The following is a 23,668-nucleotide window of genomic DNA, read 5'->3' on the forward strand; positions in this document are numbered from 1 at the left end:
AGCCTGTGCCTGTGGTTCCGTAACACATCCCTCACACACTCACGGCTCTGGACTTCCGCTATCCTCTCTGCCTTGAGTGTCCTTTCCCTTCACCGGCTGACTCACCAGTTTTTCACAAGTCCTTTAAGACTTAGCTTAGGGACTGCCTCTTTGATGACTTTTCTTTGCCTCACAGCTCCCCCTCGTCTTCCACAAACACTGACCAAACGCCCTGAATATGCCCATCACAGCATGTCACGTGCAGGATGAGACATCTGCTGTGTGTCTTCCCCTCTCACCCCACTGCTAAAGGGCCAACGCTACATTTTGCTCATCATTTCACTCCTCTAACACCCAATCCATGACTAATGAACTAACTAGTACTGTAGGAGCCCTCTTAGTAACAATCAGGCAGGAACTTCTAGAAGAAATCTGACACTCCAGCTGTTCTCTGCTCTCACCTTTCAGTCTGAATGAACTAAACACTTATCTGTACATGTTTTACAGGGAGACATAATTCAATCCAGAGATGTGTCATCACATACTCTGCCGTTTAAAAATTCTGCTCACGATGGGGGAAGGAGTCAGGTGTGCTTTCTGACAGCCCCACTGTTTTGCACTTCTAGTGCTCACTGCCTTCTCGCTCGGTGCCTTCCTTACACCCTTCTTCTCTTAACAAGGAAACAGGATAACAAAGTAATTAAGAGCCTGGGTTCTGCCTATCTGTGAAACAGAAACATAACCAAGGACATAGAGAATAGACTGGTGGTTACCATGGGGGAGGGGGTGGGAGAGGGTTGGATTGGGAGTTTGGGATTAGCAGGTGCAAACTGGTGTATATACAGGATGGATAAACAAAAAGGTCCTACATGGGACTTCCCTGGTGGCACAGTGGTTAAGAATACACCTGCCAATGCAGGGGACACGGGTTCGAGCCCTGGTCCGGGAAGATCCCACATGCCAGAGAGCAACTAAGCCCGATGCCACAACTATTTAAGCCCATGCACCTAGAGCCAGTGCTCTGCAACAAGAAAAGCCACCACAGTGAGAAGCCTGCGCACCGCAACTAGAGAAAGCCTGCGTGCAGCAACAAAGGCCCAACACAGCCAAAAATAAAAAAATAAATAAATACATTTATTTTAAAAAAAGTGGATGTATTTAAAAAAAACCAAAAAGGTCCTACTGTAGAGCACAGGGAACTATATATCCTGTGATAAACCGTAATGGAAAAGAATATGAAAAAGAATGTAGATAAATGTGTAACTGAGTCACTTTCCTGTGCAGCAGTAATTAACACAACACTGTAATTCAACTATACGTCAATAAAAAATAAAATTTAAAAAAATTGCCATAAAAATAGTCACAGAAGGGGGACTTCCCTGGTGGTCCAGTGGTTAAGACTTCGCCTTCCAATGGAGGGGGTGAGGGTTCGATCCCTGGTGGGGGAGCTAAGATCCCACATGCCTTGTGGCCAAAAAACCACAATATAAAACAGAAGCAATGCTGTAACAAATGCAATAAACACTTTAAAAATGGTCGATATCAGAAAAAATCTTTAAAGAAAAAATTCACATAAATCAGAAACAAATGAAACATAATAAAGTCCATACATTTAAAAAAAAAAAAGAGCATGGGTTCGGGTCACATCGCAGCTTTCCACTTACTTACAGCTGTGTAATTCTGGGCAACTCACATAATGTCTCCTCAGACTCCTCATCTATAGACGAGGATGGTAACAGCTCCCTACCTCAGAGCGTTGCTGTAATCCATAAACACGGTTAAGTGCCTTGGTAAATGTTTGAGGCTCTCTGGTTATTGTGAATTAAAATACCTCAATGGCTTCTGGCCATGTGATTTATAATAGTTTGACATTTAACCAAATGGTAAAACTATTCCATTTATTATTCCCATCTCTTTTTAACCCTTACCCTGCTTTGTTGTTTATATTTTCTCCCAACACAGAGTGCTCGTTCCAGGAGAATAAAGGCTTTATTTTGTTCACTGCTGAAAGCAATAGCACCCAGAAAAGTACTGTACATATGAAGCCCTCAGTAAACACTAGCTGAATGAACGGTGCAAAGTGTCACAAGGAAAAGTACACCAAAACTTTCATTATAATAAAAAAGTATAGATAAATCTTTCTCTAATGGCTTCCAGTCAAGTAACTGAAACCACCATATGCTATAATAAAAACATAAGTAATTTATTAAAATGTGAAGGCAAAAACATAATTTTAAAAGATTTAGACCTATGTTAGGCATGATAGAGTTATGGATGCTTTCTTGAAATTCACAATCAGATCCAGGAGTATCACTTTCAGAATGTTCTAGTAGATTGAGTTTACTTTTAGTTGTCTTTGATGAAAGTCACTATTCTACTCTCTTTCTTAATAGAAATGTTTTTTTGAAGACTCACTTTTAATTGGTTTATTAACCAAAGAATTATTTTGCCCAATTTCTTTGCTTTTCTGCTTTACAGGTGAGTCAGAGCAGGAATGCAGGTCCTTCCGAGGTTGTTTCCTAGCAGAGTATTTTTTGGTATATTCACCTGCTTTGCTCATTTTCTCTGAAGAAGACCTGCTATTTCTAGATAATTCCTCTTCTTTTCTTTGACTTCCAGTTCCAGAAATGACGTCTGCTGAAGGGCGAACATGTTCTAGCAATGAATCTTCAAAAGACTCCTGCCGCTGCTCTGTGACTGGGACCCCAGGTTGTCTTTGGAAGTTTCTAAGGCCTCCTGAGTAGACACTGGGATATGGAAGGAGTCAAGAGGCAAAGGAATCCTAGCGTCACCTGTAATTTTCTGAAACTGGACGGAAAAACAAAAGACAAGACAAAAATTCAGTGATGAACAGAGCCAACCATTAAAAAGTAGAGCTCAAAACTTCAATGTTACTCTGTGATCTTATTATTAACACAGTCAATATTCAGAAGATTTCAGAGCCAGTTTTTTTCTAATTATATCTTGCCAAGTGATTCGTAGCTTAACCTAGCTATATCCAAGACTATGTCCGCTACATTTTCAGACTTTGGTGATTGGGGTACTTACTACCCATTTCCTTTCCCTCACTAAAAATAAAACCCTATTCTGTAAGATAATTAATTTCTTTTCTATCCTCCAGGCACATGCAAACAGTATATAGTTTGTGACCAGACTGTGTTCTCAAGCTGTCAGTTCCCAAGACCAGTCTGAGATTGGCTGATGGGGGCTCCAAGCAAGGCTAGAGGAAAAGCTGACAGGTTTCCCCTCCCATTTCCATAACCAGGTGAGTCACTATGAATGTTACCTATTAGCTATGTCTGGATTACTTATTTTAAAAATTATATCAGTATGTGTACCTTCATTGTAAGCTGACTGCATACAAATGGAAACCTAAGTAAAATATGAATAGAATAGACATTTATATAATTTAAAATCTGGAATATTTTCTCTAATAAGGATAGTTTGCTTTAACTCATAAATTTTTGAAAGAACTTCCAGTCTCCTTATTTACAACAATACAGTGTCATGAAATGGGCACACATTTACTAATCTCAGATTTGGAAAGGATTCCAGAGTCTTCTAGCTCCTGAGCATGTGAACTATTAGAGACTGATCATTATTGTTTTCCCCCTGACTTGGTCATTTCCTTTTTGCTAATCACTCTTAGAATCATTAAGTGCTGTTCTGTCCACTTACTTGGATATTTTGCATTTGTCCTGGGGCACCCTGTTTTGATTCTGATTTTTCTTCTTCAAGTCCCTTCTTTTCTTCTTTACGTGGACTACTAACAGTAGAATTCATCTGGGGACGACCTAGTAAATGAAAATCTGACTGATCTATACCAGCCATTGTGGCCAGCTGCCCAAGCCTGGACCAGAGGAGAAAAGGAGAAAAGACAAAGGTTATTATAATCACATAAGAGCAGTTTAGATTTCCCCAGACCGACAATCATGAAATACTTCTAAAATCTTAAAAGCCAACATCCTACTCCAGACTACAAGCCTCTCTCTCCCCCCAAATCTCAGCCCTTTCCAGATTCATCCTCTAGGAGACATCCCACTGTCTCACTAGCAGCTTCAACATGTACCATGCACCCCGTCCACTGCCAGTCACACCTCTATTCCCACACTTCTTTACCACCTTTCCTCCAGTTTCCAAGAATGTGTTTGTTCCTTCCTTCCCAACACCAACACCAATTCATTCACTGACAAAACACCACTCCATCAACTATCAGTCTCCACTTCCCTCTTCCAGCAAAATTGCTCCTAGTTGAAAACCACGGACCTATATCTCCCCTGCAGATTAATAATAATTTTTATGTCTAAGGCAAAAATAACTTTAATTCAAACTTATCAAACAAGCAAAATAAGTGAAAGATAGGAAAATTCTTATGCATTCCCGAATATTTTCAATGAAAACTGCCTTCAATTTAGTCTTACAAAAAACTACACCTACTAATTACTCTATTTACAGGTTACTCTTTTATAATGAGCTCCCCACTCTACCAAAGCAGGCTTCCCTATTTGCATTTATTAACAAATTTAACTCCTTATTTTAAAAAGTCAACTATATTACCTATATTACACTAAATATGGCCACGGAAGTGATGAAAATTGCTCCAGTTCCTCAGCAAACTACCATTATAGTCGCAAAGAGAAGAACGCCATGAAGAGAAATGAACTAACCCAGCAACTTTAAGGAGATCCAAGAAAGCATGGAACTTCTGAAAAGAATTCTCAATGCTGCCCAAAACACCTGCATCATCCAGGATCATGCTTGTCAATGAGTGGGCATGAAGGGCTGCAGACAAAGAGAAATTCATATTTCTTAAGTGGGCATTTTCATGTTCCAGCTATAAAAGAAGACTAAAAATGTCTGACACGATTTTTTCTCATTGTCATCAGAAGTAGTCTTGCCTATTTTCAAGGAACAAAACTAAAACACTCAAACTGTATTTAATTTGTAATTAACCTAATTCTCCACCAGTAAAGACAGAGACCGTATCACATAGTAACCAAAACCCACAGGCCCCCAACAAAGTTTCCTATATAACACTCAGGTGGTATATAAATAAACCAAAGTTACCGTTTTATTAACGATCTTTCACAAAAGATCACATTTCTAACTGGTTCAATTCATAACGGAGCCTCATTCCACATTAGAAAATGACCTGCTTTAAGTTTCTCTTAAATTAGAAAATGAAATATAGAATCTGATTTGAATAAAACATATTACATCTCTGCTGAATGTTAAGGATTAACTTTAGTGAGCAAAATATCTAATGCTTACATTTAAAAGTCCTAAATCATACCCAACCCAATTTATTAAATGTACAATCACCAATATTTTCTTTGGCTTCTTGAAAATATTCCCCCCGTGCACTCTTCCCCTTCCGCTCATCATCTATGCACTTAAAACCCCCTGTAAGCTCAACTCTAGTATTTCTCAGAAAGGCCATTAATGTTCATGATGCCCCTTTTGCCTTACATGAGGAGGTGCTCAACATTTATTGAATGAGTGTCCGCCAATCCAATGGATGCACTTTCAAAAATTCCTCCCTACACTCACCCTGTGATAAATTATATTTGGATAGAACTTTTTAGATTATGCCCTGCTTTCATGCACATTCCCTAATGTAATTCTCATAGTATATATTTTTATCTTTCATTGCATTCTTAGAAGTTTTCCAATATCTTAAATTTATTTAAATGATTCACTTTCCTAATTCATTGCCAGGAGAGTCTCATCGTGTCTTTTATGTTACTGTATATACAGTATATGCACAAAAAGTGCCTTCTTGAATCAAAGAATCATGAACAGGAAATAAGCTAATGTCATATAAAAGCACGCGTGCGCACGCGCGCGCACACACACACACACACACACACACACACAAAACCAGATTTTCCCATTTTTAAAAACATGCTTTCTGGAATATAGATCATATGATCACTAAATACCAGTAAATGCAAAAGTCCATATGACACAACCAATTTGCAACATATTACAGTTTTAAAGCTTACAAATTATGTGTATATGGCTTAAAATCAAATCAAAATAAAACCAAAACACTCTCTAAAGCAGAATAAGAAATCTGTTTACCTCACTGACTCGTTTATCAGCCTTCAGTCTCATTACTCTTTCCTCCTTTAACTGCTTTAGGCATTCCTCCAGGTTATCCTAAACAAACAGAGTCAATATTATAACTAATTCATAGTATAATATCCCAAAGCCTTTCCAGCTATTGGTCTCATCAGGATTTAGGGGCAGAGCCAGAAGTGAACTCAGATTTTAGTCTGCTACTGGTAATATCATACCATGCTAGTGAAATGAATTATCAAAATCTAACAAATTAGCATAGGTAAGATTTATTTAAATTCCACTCCTTCCGACATAAATTTGTGGCAGCCCACCATAAAAGGCATATGCGTATAACATAGTAAGTCAGAAATAAGAAGTTAAGACCAAGAAAGAAAAATTCTATTTTTATTTGTGGGTCTCTTTACAGCAGGAAGTCCTATTAATGAACATGCTTAACATACCTGAATTACATAATTGCAGATTCAAAAGCATGTTTTTAAAAAGTAATCACTTTTAAAGCAATTTACAGTCAAGCACTGTTCCTGGAGTTCCCTGGGTATTAGATAATCTAATCATCAAAACCCTAAGAGGGGGCTTCCCTGCTGGCACAGTGGTTAAGAATCCGCCTGCCAGTGCAGGGGACACAGGTTCGAGCCCTAGTCCGGGAAGAACCCACATGCCACGGAGCAACTAAGCCCGTGTGCCACGACTACTGAGCCTACGCTCTAGAACCCATGTGCCACAACTACTGAAGCCTGTGTGCCTAGAGCCCGTGCTCCGCAATAAGAGAAGCCACCGCACCGCAACGAAGAGTAACCCCCTGCTCGACGCAACTGGAGAAATCCCGCGAGCAACAACGAAGACCCAACGCAGCCAAAAATAAATAAATAAAATAAAAAACCCTACGAGGAAAAAACGATCACTAACTCCATGTTATTTTACAGATGAGGGAAACAGAGGCAGAGAAGCAGAGTAAGTAGAGCAGCACAGCCAAGGTCACACCACTAAGCAGCAGAGCCACACTGTGGACTCAGGAAGCTGGGTGCCATTCCTGCTCACGGAGGTGGTCGTCTTCCCATTCACCAAGGTCACTGAAATAAAATGAACACTGATAAACTCCCTTAGGAGTTTCAGGAAATAAGACACTTCGGTCTGTGAAGTGGGGACACTGCTTGCATTAGGCAGAATTCTAACAGAGCCCCTAAGACTCCTGCTTACTGAAGTACACAAACCTTCCACTTACCCAATCAAACTCCTCTAAATCTAGCTGTAGTGAAGGGATTTTGCAGACGGAATTAAGGTTCAAAATCAGTTGATCTTTTAAGATAGGGAGATTATTCTAGGTGGATATGGCCTGCTCAGGCACCCCATGAAAAGGACCTGAACTCTTCCCGAATTGAAGTACAAAAGGGACAAGAGGGAGACTCTCCATTGCTGGCTCTGAAGAAGTCAAATGCTGCAGCAGGGAAGGCAAGCGAGAGGCCTCTAGGAGCTGAGACTGTCCCCCGACTGACAGCCAGCAAGGAAATGGGGACCTCTGTCCTGCAACTGCAGAATCTGAATTATGCCAACAAGCCGAAGAAGCCTGGAGGCATTCTTTCCCAGAGCCTCTGGATGCTAACACAGCCTGACTGACATCTTGATTTCAGCTCTGTGACCCACACAAACTATGGTGAACATCCAACATTTGGGGCTCAATGTCTTACACTTAAATTTCACGTGCTTTAACACTCTCAGGAGGGAACTCACATGTTCCCGTGTGTATCTGAGCAGGAAACCCAGTCACGCTGTGCCTGGCTTTCTGACCTACAGAACTGTTAGCTAGTTAAACAGGTATTGTTTTCAGTCAGTAAGAGTGTAGTAAAAGAATTAATATGCTACTCAACTTCCAGGTTTGTGAACAAAATAAACGATTTTCATTGTTTTAGGCCACTGTTTCAGGGTGGTTTCCTATGCAGCGATAAACAATCAGAATACCTACACTTATGAAAACAGTACGGTATATTTATACATTTTAGCTGCTTTGAACAATCACTTAAAGAATGAGGAACTCTATTATATGCCATCATTGGGAGAGGAGCTGGTATCACTTTCTGGAGAGTAGCTTTTGGTACCTAACAACACTCCTACATCAAGGGTTTACCCTAAGGAAATCAAAGATGTGGGCAAAGATTTATCTACCAACATGATGTCATAAGATTGTTTATAACCAAACGCTAGAAGAAAGCTAAGAGCCTCCAAATTGGGATTGGTTTAAACAAAAACAGCTCACCGTCTGAAGGAATGCGCTATGAAGCCACTAAGAAAAGAATGACAACAGGTCTCAACCAGAGTTAATGAATGGGCTTCAGGAGTTCTACATTCAAAATACATCTGTGCGTTTTTCCTGGGAGATGATGCATAAGCTTAATCAAATTCTCTGATGTAGAAGATTATTTAGTGACAAGACAAAATATTTTTGATACTTCTTTAAGACAAAAGAGCAGATTAGGTGTGTGTACATGCAGAGGTGGCTTTTATTTCCTTCAATGAGTTGTTCATTTTTTCAAAAATTTGCTCAATGAACATATATTTTTATATTCAGATCATGTTTAAAAAACTGACAGTCTAAGAACTTCAAATTCTTTAATGTTTCATTACTAAAGCCAGCCAAGTTTTCAATGGGGAAAAAGGGGAAAAAATGGAAAAATTCCTCTACTTTCAATATAATATACGTTTAATAAATCTTCTAAAACCAATTTCAAAGAAATTCTAAACAAATAAGCAAACAAACCAACCCTCACCACAGTCAGAGGAAAGTAGAGTAAAACTTCCTGACAGGTTCAAAATAGCACATCACAGTGCAATTACTTGGAATAGTTTCTCCCTCTAGTGGAGAGAATTAGAATAGTGTTAAATTTTTGTGAAAAAGTGTGTCCTCCTACTACAAAGTATTAATAATTCATATCCCTTACATGGAAATATGGAACCAAAAAAATTAGAAAGTAAAATTACTTGATATTCTATTACTTAAGTAAGACTAATGATAAGGCTTTGGAATAATTTCCCTTCCTGTCATCTGCTCTCCCTTCCTCCCTTCTGTACACTGGTTAGGGTGATTTTTCTGGGACAAAGCTCCCATCGTATTGGATATCAAAGTTTATGTTCACCTTTCCTCCATTTAACATTGAAATCAATAATTTCTCATATAATCAGGGGATTCATAACCTTGATTTTTTTTTTTGTGGGCAACAAAATATTCCACTGAGTGGGTTTACTGGTTAACCATTTTACACATTTAAATTCTTTCCAACTTTTCAATATTATAAGACAAAATAACCGTTTTTATGCATGAAGGCTTTTTTCTGTATTGAGAATAACATTCTTGCAATAAATCCATAAAAATGAGTTTGAGGTCAAAGCAAATGAACATTTTTAAGGCTCTGAGGTACCTGTCTCCAAACTTCTTTCCAAAAGATTTCTGAGATTTTACACTGCCATCAGCGATGTATCACTTGGTATATAACCTCTACTGTTTAACTGTTGGCTTCCTTCCTCACTTAGAGTGCAAGTTATTTGAAGATAGGGGGTGTATTTTATTAAGTGTTTATCCCCAGCACCTGTGCCAGCACAATAGATGGTCAATAAATAATTGCTTAATAAGGAAAATCCCTGCCAATACAAGATGTAGGTGTGTGAAAGACAGACTGTGTGTTTTTCTCTAACTGGATAGATGAAAACTTGTCATCTTCTTTAATGTGCAATTTTTTGGCTTATAATTAGTAATTAAATTTCTCTTTTAGATTGTATTGTAAAAATTCAGACTCTGAGGCAAATGGGCCTGGCACTACCCATTAGCTATATAACCTTGGACAAGTTCTATAACTCTAGGCCTCAACTTCCTCATCTATAAAATGGAGATAAGCTCCCACATCACAGAGCTTGTGAGGATTACATGAGTTAAAACACATATAAAATTAGAAGAGTGCTTGGTACACAGCATATGTCCAATTAAGGCTGAAAGAATAACATGTGGACGCAAACAGTAGTGAAGGGCTTAAAATGAAATGGTCTCATCCCACTCCCACATCCAGCTGTCAAGAAGCGACCGATTCTTTACTCAGGTTTTTAATTGTAAAATACGATATGTGTACTGAGAAGTGCAGAGGACAAAACTCTCAATGTGACAAATAAAAAGAGAATACTTACATAACCACTACTGGAATCTGAAAGTATTGATACTTGTCAGCATCTCAAATCCGCCCCCCATATCCCTTTCTCATCACAATCTCCTTCCCTCTTCCCAGTTAAACACCATCCTCATTTCTTGACAATCATTTCCTTTAACCTGCATGCATCCCTAACAAAAGAGTTTAGTTTTGTCAACATCTAACTTTATATAGACAATCATAGTATATGAAATCTTTTCTATCTTATTTCTTTCTCTCAACATTGGTTTAAAAAATTCATCCACATTGCAGCCTGTAGCTCTAGTTCATTCAATTTTATTGCTTGATAGTTTTCCCACTGTATGAATATGCATAATTTATTAAATTTTTGACTCTTAATGGACAGTTTGTTTTCAGTTTGTGCTAATGCAAATCATGGACAGGAATCCTGCTGTACCGGCTATTCTGGTGCATTTACACAGGGCGGGGGTGAGGGCTGCTGGCTCACAGGCTATTTATATACCTTCAGTTGATGGAGAGTGCTAAATGCTTTCCAAAGTGGTTGTGTCGATTTATACTCCAGTATGAACAGGGTAGAAGATTCCCATAGTACTCCAGGTCTACAATACCTGATAGTACCACACTTTATTTATGTATTTGTCAAACTGATTAGCATCTGGTTTCATTGGTTTTGACTCACTTTTCTCTTATTACTTAATGAAGTCGTACACTTTTCTGTGTTTACTGGCTGTTTGGATTTCCTTTTGTATGAGGTTTACGTCAACTATTGTTATTTTTTTATTATTTTTTTATTTTTGGCTGTGTTGGGTCTTTGTTGCTGCGTGCAGGCTTTCTCTAGTTTCAGTGAGCAGGGGCTACTCTTCATTGCAGTGGCTTCTCTTGTCGTGGAGCACAGTATCTAGGAGCGTGGGCTTCAGTAGTTGTGGCACGTGGGCTCAGTAGTTGTGTTGCAGGCTCTAGAGCACAGGCTCCGTAGTTGTGCAGCACGGGCTTCGTTGCTCCGCGGCATGTGGGATCTTCCTGGACCAGGGCTCGAACCTGTGTCCCCTGACTTGGCAGGCAGATTGTTAACCACTGCGCCACCAGGGAGGTCCAACTATTGTTATTTTGAATTCTTCCCCATTTACAAGTAATACTCTTACATGACTATTTTCTGACTAAATTTGAGACATTATCTGTTCACTTTCTATTTTACTAAGTAAGGGTTTATTTCCTTTACACTCTTCCTATGTCCACACTGCTCAGTAAAGTTATGTCATCATGAGTTATTCCACTGCTCATGATCTCTTTGACTTGTAGTGATATACTTAAAAACCTACATTGTTGATCAACTATAACCTCTCTCAACATCACGCTTTCTAAAATGAGGACATTCATACCATCTTCCCTTTTTTCTACCTCCTGTCTACCTTTCAAACCTAGCTTTTACGTTGTCAAAGTTGAAATTTATATTCTGTTCTATGTGCAGTTAAGTCTTCTGTTATTTGAGAGTCAGTAGGGAGTAAGGTTTAATAGAACAGGCGGAGAGCCTAAACTCAAAGCCTCGATCCAACCCTAAATTAGGTACAGCCTCGGCAAGTTCCTTCCCTGTCTTAGCTTCCTTTTCTCAGAAGTAGGAAAGGGGCTTCCCTGGTGGCCCAGTGGTTGAGAGTCCGCCTGCTGATGCAGGGGACACGGGTTCGTGCCCCGGTCCAGGAAGATCCTACTTGCCACGGAGCGGCTGGGCCCGTGAGCCATGGCCGCTGAGCCTGTGCGTTCGGAGCCTGTTCTCCGCAAAGGGAGAGGCCACAACAGTGAGAGGCCCGCATACCAAAAAAAAAAAGTGGTAATGATATTAGCACCAACCTCATAAGGCTATTCAGAGGATTAAATGAGTTAATATATGCTAAAACACTTAAAGCCTAATATATACATACTAAGTATATACTAGTACACAATACATTTCAGTACATACCAAGTTAATACAAATACATACTAAATATAGTTTAGGTTAGTTATTTGTTATTACATGCAAGTTGACAATAAAAGCTGCAAACCAAGACAGTATTGCCATTATTACAATTAAATTAATATTGCCCACTGCAGATGTACTGTCTCTGTGTATAGACTACACCTCGTTCCATACTGTGTCAGTGTCACTGCCCTTGTGCCGGGTGACCACATACCCCAAACCGCCTTGGGCTGTTCCAGTTTATACCTGTTGTCCTGATGTTACAGCATTAGAGCGCCTCCTTACACTACTGAAGTGTTCTGGTGTGGACAACAAATTACATAGGTGGTCATTAGCCCCGTGTGTCGCTGAAAAGGGGGACATCTATAGTGTCAAGTTTAAGTGGATTCTTCTCTTCCTCACCAATAGTAGGTTAAAAATCAACCATAGCTTAGTTTGCTTCATGTTTATGTCCGTATAGCCTTTTATCCTCTGGAGTTCAAGTTCCTTCTCCTCTTCCTCTCCCTCCTCCCTTCCAACAGTGCCGAATACCTAGTAAGTACAATATGCCTCAAGGTGTTTCTAAGCTCTCAATCACATAATCAACAGAAGCCTCTCCAATCTAGACTAGCTACTCTCTGCACTGAATCCCCTATTACCTTCCTTCTTGGTTTACTGCCTCATTTTGCTGGATTATTTCTATAAATAGCTTAAGGTGTAGCACAGGACGTCAATTTTTCAAATTTCTTTGTGTACAAAATATCTTCTTCAGCCTCCACTTATGACTGATAGTTTGGCTGGATACAAACCCCTAGGGTGAAAATTATGTGCCTGAAAAACTTTGGAGGTTTCTTTCTAATGCCTTCCAGGATCCATGGTGCTGATGACAAGTATGATAAAGTCAGATTTTAACTTTTTGTTTTAGGTGACCAGTACTTTTTTCTCTGGAATGGATGTATCCTGTCAGTATTTTATTCTATGTTAATTTATTTTTTCAGTATTTTAAAGTTTCATAATGAAGGGTGCCTAGGTGCGAGTCTATTCTTGTTCATCTTGCTCAAAACGTGAGTAACTATTTTCAATCAGAGGCCTGATGTCTACTTTCAGCTGTGGGGAATTTTCTTGCCCCTGACAGCTTCCCTCCATTTTTTTTCTGGGTCTGGAGTTTCTAATAGTAACATGTTGCATCTCCCAGATGCAGCCTCTCTAACATATTGCTATCACGTTTTCCATTGTGTCTTTCTTTTTTATATAATGAGAAATTTTTAAAATTCCTCCTGAATTTATTTCAGCAACCATATTTTCATTTCCAAGAGACCTCTCTTGCTTTCTGACCATTCTCTTTTTAATTAACACCCTAGTCTTATTTTATAGTTGCTAGCTCTTTTTAAACCTCTCTCAGGATACTAATTAGGGTTTTTTCTTAAATTATTTTGTTCCCTAAATTGTCCCTGGTCCTACCAGGATATGTTTTCACTCTTTTTCCCCCTCTCATGTTGTAAGCTTTACTCAACTATCAGGCAAATGACAGTTATTTTCTATTTAAGAATGAGCGCAGAAAGCTCCCTGAAGTCAACGACTAATTGGTTTCTTATGCAGGAAAAAGCGGGGAGTAACTGTAATAGGATCCCCCCCAAACACAATTTTCTAGGATGTAAAAACTCACACTAGCTGCCCTAGTTCTCCCCAGTTTCATTGTTTTCAAAATGAAAGCATCTCATTTCAGGAGCGTGAGGGCGGGGCTGGGAGTCCGTTCCTCCAAACACAACCCTTCAATGAGCTCCCCTATTTCAGTCACACTTTTAACTAACTCCACCCTCTCTCCTACATGCGCATCTGAGCATGGGGCTACTTCTGCAGGTGGGGTCAGAATCCTCCTCAGTTGCAGGTGGTCCCTGTGCATATTCTAGATGATGCTTTTCCTCTGTTCTACTGCTTCGGTTTCACACTCTTCCACTTGTCTTCTGTCTTTCAAAACTATGTTGAAATCTCTTGATTGTTGTGGGCTTATATAATTAAACACTTTGATACCATCCTTGTAGTGTCTTGTCAAAACGGAGAAGAGCTGAAAGGGTTCTCAGTGCATTCTGAATCTGCTATTCTGTGGTCCCAGTGTGTAAACTTCTTGGTCTTCCCCAGTGTCTATCATTGCTATTAGAAATACAATCTCCTGGTCTACTCGTGAAGGAAATGAATACAACACATCTAAAATGACAAGGAATGCGGGTTAGATGCTCTAGGGTCTTGTCGTACTCTGCCATTTACTAATAAACCACTTACGTGCTACAAATTGTAGGTGCTCATTTATAAAATGAAAGGGGGTAACTCTACCTGAAATATAGATTTCTCCTACTCTAACATTTCATAATTTTCTAAGTTTTTTTCTTAAAATTTCTCTATATTAATTTTAATTAAAAAAATTAAAATCTGACTTTCTCTTTTGAAAATCAAAGAGTTAATTCCCATAGTCCTATAATAATGGGATAATTAGTTCTGAAACCGGTCAAGTTTCATGTTTCATATGAAAAGAAAATCATATTAAATAATTTTTAAAAATTAAACATGGACTTTGTAGCACAGACAAGGTCCCCTCCAAATGGTGTTCCTTTATTTACTAGAAATGTTCAGCACTGTATTAAAGTTGAAATAAAATAAATGTATTATTTTTTAGGTGCAAAAATTTCTTATGAAAATCAATTTTTCTTTTCTGTCCATAGAAACAAAAGTATGCAATGACATTAGAGGTCAGGTTTATTTGGTAATAGAATGTAGCTTCTTGATATTTTTTATTTGAGGAAAGGAGAATATCAACATCAAAACTTTTTTCAACTTTACTTTTATTTAAAATGAGGCCCTATTTTCCTCTTATAAAAAGACAGTTCAACTAGAATTGTCAATTTTCTCATCTGTAAAACAAGAGCACTGAATCAGCTGACTACATTCATTCAGAACTCAATTTCCTTATCTTATGATCACTAAGGTTCTCCCTAAATCTAATATACTAAGGTTCTAAAGAAAGGAAAATATATTACTAACGACATGTTTTGATTTTTATTTCTTAGAGTTCAAATGTCCCCCATTCACCTTGGTCTAAGCTTAACCAGTCAAGGAGATACAACGCAGATGGGAGGAGAAAACAGAACCCTCACACAAGCTGTGCCGTGTTGCAATCAGCCTTCCGTTTGAAAAATAATCTTCTCTATAGCTTTAAAGTGATACCTTTGTACTGGCAATGCTTCTTGTTTCAAACTGATTTTCTCTGGCTCTTCCCAAACACTTTCTGAGGAATCATCAACCTCTTCGATTTCTGAGGAGGAAGGACCCTCTACTGTCACAGTCACAGGAAATTCTGATGGACCTGAGTGTCACAAGAAGGAGATAGGAAACCACAGAGTTGTTAAAGTGCAAAGAAAGAAGACAAGATTGTATAAAAGACAACATAAGCCAGATACCAAATATGCAAATATTAGAGGACATTTAACAAAAGTGATCTGAGGTATCATTATTTATAAATGTCTCTCACTGCTCCTTAGTCTAAAACAGGCAATGACTAAGTAACTTATTTTTGCTATGTTACTGTACAGACCTCTGTTGTACACAGTTAGGATTAGTAATGGGAATTGCCCATATTATTTTATTAAGTTTCTTTCACAGAAGCCAAGGGAAGATCCAAGGTAACCATTTTTTCTCAGATCAACTTTAGACTGCAAATGAAAAATTTATTTTTCACTATCAGACAAAAACAGTCTGGAAGAAAATGTAGTTTTTCAGAGGAAAATACATCAGTAAAGGGACTGATATAGAATCAGAAGAATAATCAGAAAGTCAACATATCTAAGCTGTGTATAATAGATGTTAGAATTTAAAAAGGTAAATCACATACACATACATAACTAAAACTGACCCATCAAAAATTTCATCTTCTCATCACCCTTAAGCCAAAACTAGGGTAACAGTAATACAATTCTCCTGTCAAGCTTCACTGCCACTGCAATGTTGTTCAGTTGGACATTTCCGAACATTTAAAACCTGACCTGGCCACAACCCCACAAAATTCTACAGATCATAAAGAAGTGTGCTGGGATTATGTAACTATGCAGAAGACAAGTAACTAGGACATCATTTTGACAACAAGCAGCAAGCCTGCAGCATAGGAAAATCCCAACAGGAGAGCGAGGCGCACACCTCTCTCTCTGGGCATGCAAGGGCAGGACTGACACCCAAGATGCTCTTCTCTCAACCTCAGCAGTGGTGCCTTTCACAGAGCAACTATGCAGTCTCCCAGGACCACTGGGAAGGAGAATCTGATACTGACAGTATTAGCTTGCCGTGAGGCCATGAGTGAGGGAATGTGTGTGGCCTTGGTGAGAGAGCAGAGGTTTGGTAGATGTTGCTTTATATTGGCTTTTAGATCAGGAATTTGTACATATAGCCCGCAAACAACGTTTCTTGAAAACATATGAACATTCTTGAGTATGACAGCTCCACGTGAGGGGTCAGAAATGGCAGTCAAGTTCATTTCACTGGGTAACAGCTGATGTGCGGACTGGAGAACAGGCTTCCTTGTTTACAGACATAACCACAAGGCTGCCAGTTGTGTGCCAAACCCACACAACTACACAGTTGCATTGGGAGAGCGACCAGACAAGTTCTACACAGATTTATTTCAGAGAGGGAAATGCTTCCTGTAAGCCTCTGTCAGTTTAAAAAGCAAGAAGAATGACCATCCACCTCTCCCAATTCAAGCCCTACATATCATAAATATGATAGCTACACACCAGCAACTGATTACATACATCACGAGCTTTGATGAATGGCAAGCCCCTAAAAAGATATCAACAAAATGAAGTTAGATCTTGATGTAAATACATCACCAGTTAAACCCAGTTAATACAACTATTTAGTATTATGTACAGTAACCACACAGAATTGTGTATAAAAATAAATAAGCTCAAAACAAGGACCTGGAGGGCTCTGCTACGGAGAAAACTGAACAGAATTCAGCCGACTGGCTTGGTAATAACTCTCTGAACTGCTGAGAGGCCCCTTCAGTTCCTATGTTCAAGATGGTTGAGATTTCAGTCTCACTTCTGTAAATGGTGATATTAATCATTCTCTAATTTACCACTCTGTGTGACGAGGATGGACCTGAGATAGTGTCTCAGGAAGAAGATAGAAAACCACAGAGTTGTTAAACTCAAGTGCAAAGACTGGGGATTCCACACTATACTTTATGCAACAGCAATTCACATTACCATTTGGTCAGATTCTTTCAACAAAACAGAAGCTGCACTCACATGTATTAAAAGACAAAAATTAACTGCCATCTGTATCAATATGTTAACGTGCTTCAATCACATGTTTTCATGAAAGTTTAAACATAAAATCACCTTTAAGATCTTGGCCATGTAATCTTCTCCCTGCCATGTCAAATTATACCCCGTGAAGTTTACTGTCTTAAGAGTGATAGAGTTCTTTATTATACCTTGACAAGTAACTAAAAGGAAAAATAAAAAACCACACACACAGTAAGATGAAGAGCCTATACATTTGTCACTCTTGACTTATTTGCTTTTCTTGAGTCAATTGGAGGTTTACAGCCACATTCTTAAAATCATTAACTACAATCTTCCCAAACAGGTAATTGATAAACTGATGCATTCTAAAACTTGTCAGTAACAAAGTTATTCCAGTTTACAGCAAGAGTTCTATTCTATTTAGGTACTAAAACTGAATACACTGAATACTGCAAACTTTCTTCCCAACCACTCAGCAAAGTACTACATACTTTTGAGACAAAGGAAAAAAAAGAAAAACCTAAAGAGCATAAGACTCCTCTGATTTTCATTTCCAATGATACATGCCAATCTTGATGAGCAATCAGCTCATCAAAATACTGGGTCAACTATAAACCCAGTATTTTATTAGCTGCTATGCAGTATACTAGAGCAATAGAAGAGAGAGGACCTCAAAACCCCTGTTCCCTCAAATTGAAAGGCAGGCTTCCTGACCCCTCCAGACCACTACTGGACACAGGGAAGGGACACTAATGTTTCAGGACCCTAATCAAGAGTCACCTGCTTTGTGATTACTTCCATGACACACCCTCACCAACACCACTGAATTTGCTGCTCCTATAGGATGTTACATATATTTCCTATTTTAACACATACCACAGTGCACTATAATTATGATTGCAGATAGATGTTCTAACAATTTAAAGAGAATGATGACTTTTTTGCTCTTACATCTTGCTATTTCCCTTCCCATAATATTTCTTGAAGAGAAACCATAAAAATATAAACAAACAGAAAAAACAAAAAATATACGAAACATGTGGTTTGTGGCTTAACACAAACTTAAGTAAGATTAATTCTGACAGTATCCAGCATGACAAACTTCCATGGTACAAATGAGAATGGACCAAGGTTTGAGCAGGTACAGGAGACAATCCAGGTATGAACAACACCAAGAAAAGGTAGACAGACATGGTGTGTAGGAAATCACGAGACCAGTCTAATGCGAAGAGACTTAAACAAGGCTGAAACTCACTTTCTAAACCTCCATCTCCAACTGGACAATTCACAAGACACAGGTGCACCAAAGAAGCCAATTATTCAATCCCTTTAATGGGGAGGAACAGTTTAAACTTTTATTGGTTTAGTTTGCCCCAAAAGCAACTACCAAATGTTGGCAGGACACAATGAAGGCTTACCTTTGTTAACATAGTTAAGTCTCTCTCTCTCACAACTAGCCCACTTAGCTCCAGGCTCCTTAGCGCACCCGACGCACTTACACAGCATTTAAGAGCTTTACACAGCTGGAGGTCACATCTTTATTTCTTATTGCAGGAACACGACTTCTGTAAACTTTATTTCTGTCACAACCTAAAGCAAAATTATTGTAAAATGAGTGACTTAAACCATACATTTTATCATCATTAAAAAGCATCTAAATAAAAAAAAAGCATCTGCTCTGTGCTAAGGATTAGAAACGACTCCTGCCCTTAAAGCCTTCATTAAGGAGGAAGATGTATAGACTTAAAATTTCAATCACATGAGATAAATAAACGTAAGCTTTAGGCACAGAGGTTCCTATGGAGGCAAAAAGTTATATCTAAGTGACAGCTTCATGATAACCCTGAAGTACAATCTAGAAAGATGAGGCTATGCAGAGCTGGAGTAGGAGGTGCATTAACTGCAGAGGGAACATCTGTGAAAAGATACTCAAGCCTGACACCTGCTGGGCACAGTAAATACTGCAGGTGGGGATGACTAAAGGCTAGGGGTCCAAGTGTGAGAAGAGACAGAAAGGAAAATAGAGATGTTGGCCGAAGCAAGCCTGGGAGAGAGCATGGCTTGTATCCCACAGGTGATGAGGCCTGGGGTTACCACTGGCTGAGTAAGGGTGCCTCCGCTGATTAGAAAAAGGAGCCACGCTGCTGAAGGACCAATTAGATAAAGGGAGTGACCACAGAAAGCTCTGCTTCCTCAGGGCCAAAGAGCCCCATGAGGCCTGGCCGAACGTAGTTCAGACTACACGCCTCTGGGCAGAGCACACGCTGGGCGGCTAGTATGCACTAACTCTGTGTGGGCAAGCCATTAGCAGCATTATTTTAGGCATATCTTTTTATGGTAGAAGATCACTTAACCTGAGTAGGCAGATGAACTTAGAGGAACTGAACCCGCGGGCCGCGAAACCACCCAGGAGTTTCTGCCACAGTCTGGGAAAAATGTAATATGGATGAAGAAGCAAATTTAGGAGGAGGCCAAAATCTACAAGCTAGACCCACTGGATGCAAGACATAAAGAAAGTTCAGTGAAGGACCTCTGAAGAGAATGGGCTCTACAATAAATTTTTCTTACATTCAATGTAAAATATTAGGCAAAATTAAGTACCGTGGCCTTTCAGGTCCCTTCCAACTATAATTTCTTTTGATTTCTAACTTATTAATCTGGTTAAGTAAAGTCCCTTCAGAGGTACGGAACAGTTCTTATACCTGAATGGGATGCAAAGAATAATCTGACTTCTCTTCACCAGGGGATGAGTTGAACTATCCTTGCAGAAGAGATAACAGATGGTGTGAACCCCAGATCCTAGAAAAGGGCCAGGCACACGATAAGTGTTCAGCTTTTCAAAAACAAATGAACAATCACTTCCTCTCCTAGATCTTTACACCCTTCCTCTGCTGGCTACTTTCTCGCAGCTTATAAACATCCTCAAATATACCCACTTAAAAAACTCTCAGACCTATGATTCTTTGGATATTCTTGTGGATAACCTAAGTCTCTACCATGCCTTCAAACACCTGTCCTCCCAAAAAGCCCAGATCTGTACCTTGGGCCCAGACCTGTCTACCAGGCCCCTCTAAAGCACTGAAGATGAAGTAAGATCCTCTCGCCACCCCCAATTCCTTTCTACTGTGCTCTGTATCTCACAAAAAGATGCAGCTGTAAACTGTCACCCACGCTTGCTGCCCTCCCTTTTCTAACTGGTCACCAGACCTCACCCATTCTCTCTCAGATCTGCAAAACCCGGTCCCACCTTTTATAACTTAAGTGGGACCCTTAGATTCCAATTCACCCTGCACCCAATCAACTGCCTTCCACATGGAGGTCCAAGTGAGCCTCTAAACCAGAATTCCATTTCACTGTTCTTTGGTGTTTCCCGCAGCCTTCAGGATAAACATCCAAACTTCTGACAGGACAAACAAGGTGCCTTTCTGTTGGGCCCCACTAAGTTTTCAGTATCAACTCTCATTTCTTTCCCAAACCCTGAGTTCCAGTCCTGCACATTAGTTTTGCCATATTTTCTTACATTTCCCAAACTTCAACACACACTGCTTTCTCCTGCCACCCCAGGAGCTTCTACATATCCTTAGAAAGGATGGCACTTCCTCCAAGAAGCTTACCCTGAACTTTCCCTTCCAAGTTTCTGTGCTCTGCAAAGGGGAAAGATGGCGGGGAGGGATACATTACGAGTTTGGCATTAACATATACACACGACTATATATAAAATAATCAACAAGGACCTACTGCATAGCACAGGGACCTCTACTCCATATCCTGTAACAAACTGTACGGGAAAAGAATCTGAAAAGGAATGGATATATATATAACTGAATCACTTTACTGTACACCTGAAACTAACACAATATTGTAAATCAACTATCCTCCAATATAGATTAAAAATTAAAGAAAAAAAGAGAGTCTGTGCTCTGTAGCACCAGAACTCACTTCTTCCAGAGCACTGACTACTGTGCTTGTGTTTACCTATCACCCAGTAGAAGGGGAGCTTACCTAGGGCAGAAGCATCGTCTCCAGCAGCCCTTGGTTCTGACCACTCATTCAAGTGCCAGGCTACTTTACACACATAATCTGCTTAATTAATTCTAAGAACCCACAGAAAGAGTGGTTATTAATGTCATTTTACAAGTGTGGGGAATGTAGTGCAAAAGAAACCTGCCCAGGCCACAGAGAGCATAAGTCCTGGAATTCAAACCCTAAGCTGCCTTCACACTGGTGCTCTTTCCACTATATATGATACAACTATTGAAAAAAAATTTTTTTTTTCTTGAGCCCTGTTTGAATGGAAAGGAAGTGAAGCTGGGATATATCCATTTCCTAATCGCTTTGGTGTGTACCAGGCAAAGTCATTCAACAGACCAGGTAACATCCGTGCAACAATTAACGATGCTCCAAACTGTGCTAAGTGTTCTACTTTGTAGAGTCTAGAAGCATTAACACAGTGCATCCTTGTAATCGCCACAGACGGTCCTGTTAAGCCCATGCTACAGATGAGAACACTGAGACCTTGAAGCCTTAAGGCACTAGGCCGGGGTCACCAAGCTGGCAGGAGTCCTAGGCCGCACGCCCCGTCTAGTGCACGCACACCCGGGCACTGGGCACCGGTTCTAGTGCCCACCCTCCACCTTGCAGCATTTAAAACCCCGCTTCTCAGCGCCCACACGAGGCCCCCTGGAAGCGGGAAGTACAAACCTGTCTCGACAAGCCGTGGCTGGAAGAAGCTCTGGATACAGATCAGGGGCAGCGGGTGCTCAGGAGCGGCGCCCAGTGCGCCCCCCGGAGGCGGTCGGCCTGAAGTCCAGCAGGCCCTCCCGCAGGGAAGCGCGCACGGAGGACAGAGGCACCGAGCCCTGCAGCGCGCACAGGTCCTCAGAGCGCAAGAAGGAGTCGGCCGCGCTGTCCCGGCGCAGCTTCACCGAGTGATCATGGCCCGGACGCGGCCTCGGGGACGCTGGCTGCGGACACGATGCCCACACCCGCCTGGGGGCCCTGGCTCGCCTTCCGGACCCTCGGGCGCCCACCGCCCGGCGGCTGCGGCCCTGTAGCGTGCGCAGGACCCGTGTCGCAGCCAGAAGACAGAGGGCCACGGGCTCCAGCTAGGCCGGTCGCTCCATGCCGCGCTCCGGAGCCCCCGCACGGCCCAGTGTTGGCGCGTGCATCAAGGCCCTCCGCATAGCGGGGCTGCGGTTTAAGCCTCCGGGCGGGCCCGTGGGGGCGGGGCTACAGGACGTCTGCCCGCACGACGTACGTCTGCCCGCACGGCGTACGTCTGCCCGCACGGCGTACGTCTGCCCGCACGGCGTACGTCTTCCCGCAATTCCGCCTCCTATGGGGACGCGGCTTGAGGAGCAGGCGCGGGAGCTTCGAGACCAGGGCAGCGTGAAAGGTAGGAGGTGTGGAGAATTTGGGATTAACAAAAACCGTTTGCTGACTCATCCAAACAAAAGTGAGACATGGTTGTATCAACTCATTTTAAAAGTAAACTCCCGGTAAGTGTCTGTGTTCGCCCCGCCCAGGCGAGAGCGTGCACTCTCTGAGGGACACATGAAAGGCTGAGTGAACGTCTGCCTGTGGTCCGTTACCTGGTGCACGGATGTGTGAATTTCTGCGGAGAGCTCTTAATTTCTGTAGTTTCTGCTGACTTGACATGGTGGTTGGCAAATGGTGACGTGTTCCATGCATTCAGAACATGATCGTGGTTACTAATAATCACTGTTTTGTACTGACAACTCCACAGAGAATTTACTACTGAATATCCACTTTACGGAAGAGAAACTGAGGCGTAGGAAGTGAAGTGACTGAGTAAGAGGAAGGACTCAGACAATTGGTGTTAGTAAATTAACCCTGCAAGGAGGCCGTTAGCCTGCGGTGGCTCTAGTGATGTGGCCGCCTACGTAAACCAACCAAAATCTAAGTCTGTCAACGCCCCAGGGTGACGAACACCGCTGAGGACACCCAGTCACAAACCACCAACTAGGCGTTAAAGCCATAGCAAATCACTCGTTTCCTTGCTTTGCTTCTGTCCTTTTAAAATAAACATCTCTGCAGCTCCTGTGGCTGGAGTGCTCCTCACCTCTTCCGTTTTGTGGTGCCTGAGTTGAATCTATTTTTGCTCACATAAAGTGTTAAAATTTTAAATATGCCTCAGTTTGTCTTCTAAGATTGGCCGTAGAAGTTGGATTTGTGTCCAGTTTCTAGAACAGTGGTCGTCCTCTGGTCAG

General features: G+C 40.8%; 1 pseudogene across 1 annotated transcript; it reads right to left on the reverse strand.

The window, feature by feature from the left end:
* Positions 1–679: 679 nt before the first annotated feature.
* Positions 680–22,561, reverse strand: LOC309823716 (centrosomal protein of 78 kDa-like; annotated as a pseudogene). The gene is made up of 12 exons: positions 22,550–22,561; positions 22,140–22,486; positions 18,857–19,028; positions 18,694–18,765; positions 17,522–17,638; positions 15,369–15,499; positions 6,064–6,141; positions 4,647–4,813; positions 3,658–3,829; positions 3,304–3,351; positions 2,228–2,787; positions 680–702 (listed from the first exon to the last, which is right to left on the reverse strand). The product of its transcript is annotated as a centrosomal protein of 78 kDa-like (transcript).
* Between the last annotated feature and the right edge of the window lie 1,107 nt (positions 22,562–23,668).

Source organism: Grampus griseus (assembly GCF_964374135.1).
Source record: "Grampus griseus genome assembly, chromosome: 1".
Taxonomy (NCBI): Eukaryota; Metazoa; Chordata; class Mammalia; order Artiodactyla; family Delphinidae; genus Grampus; species Grampus griseus.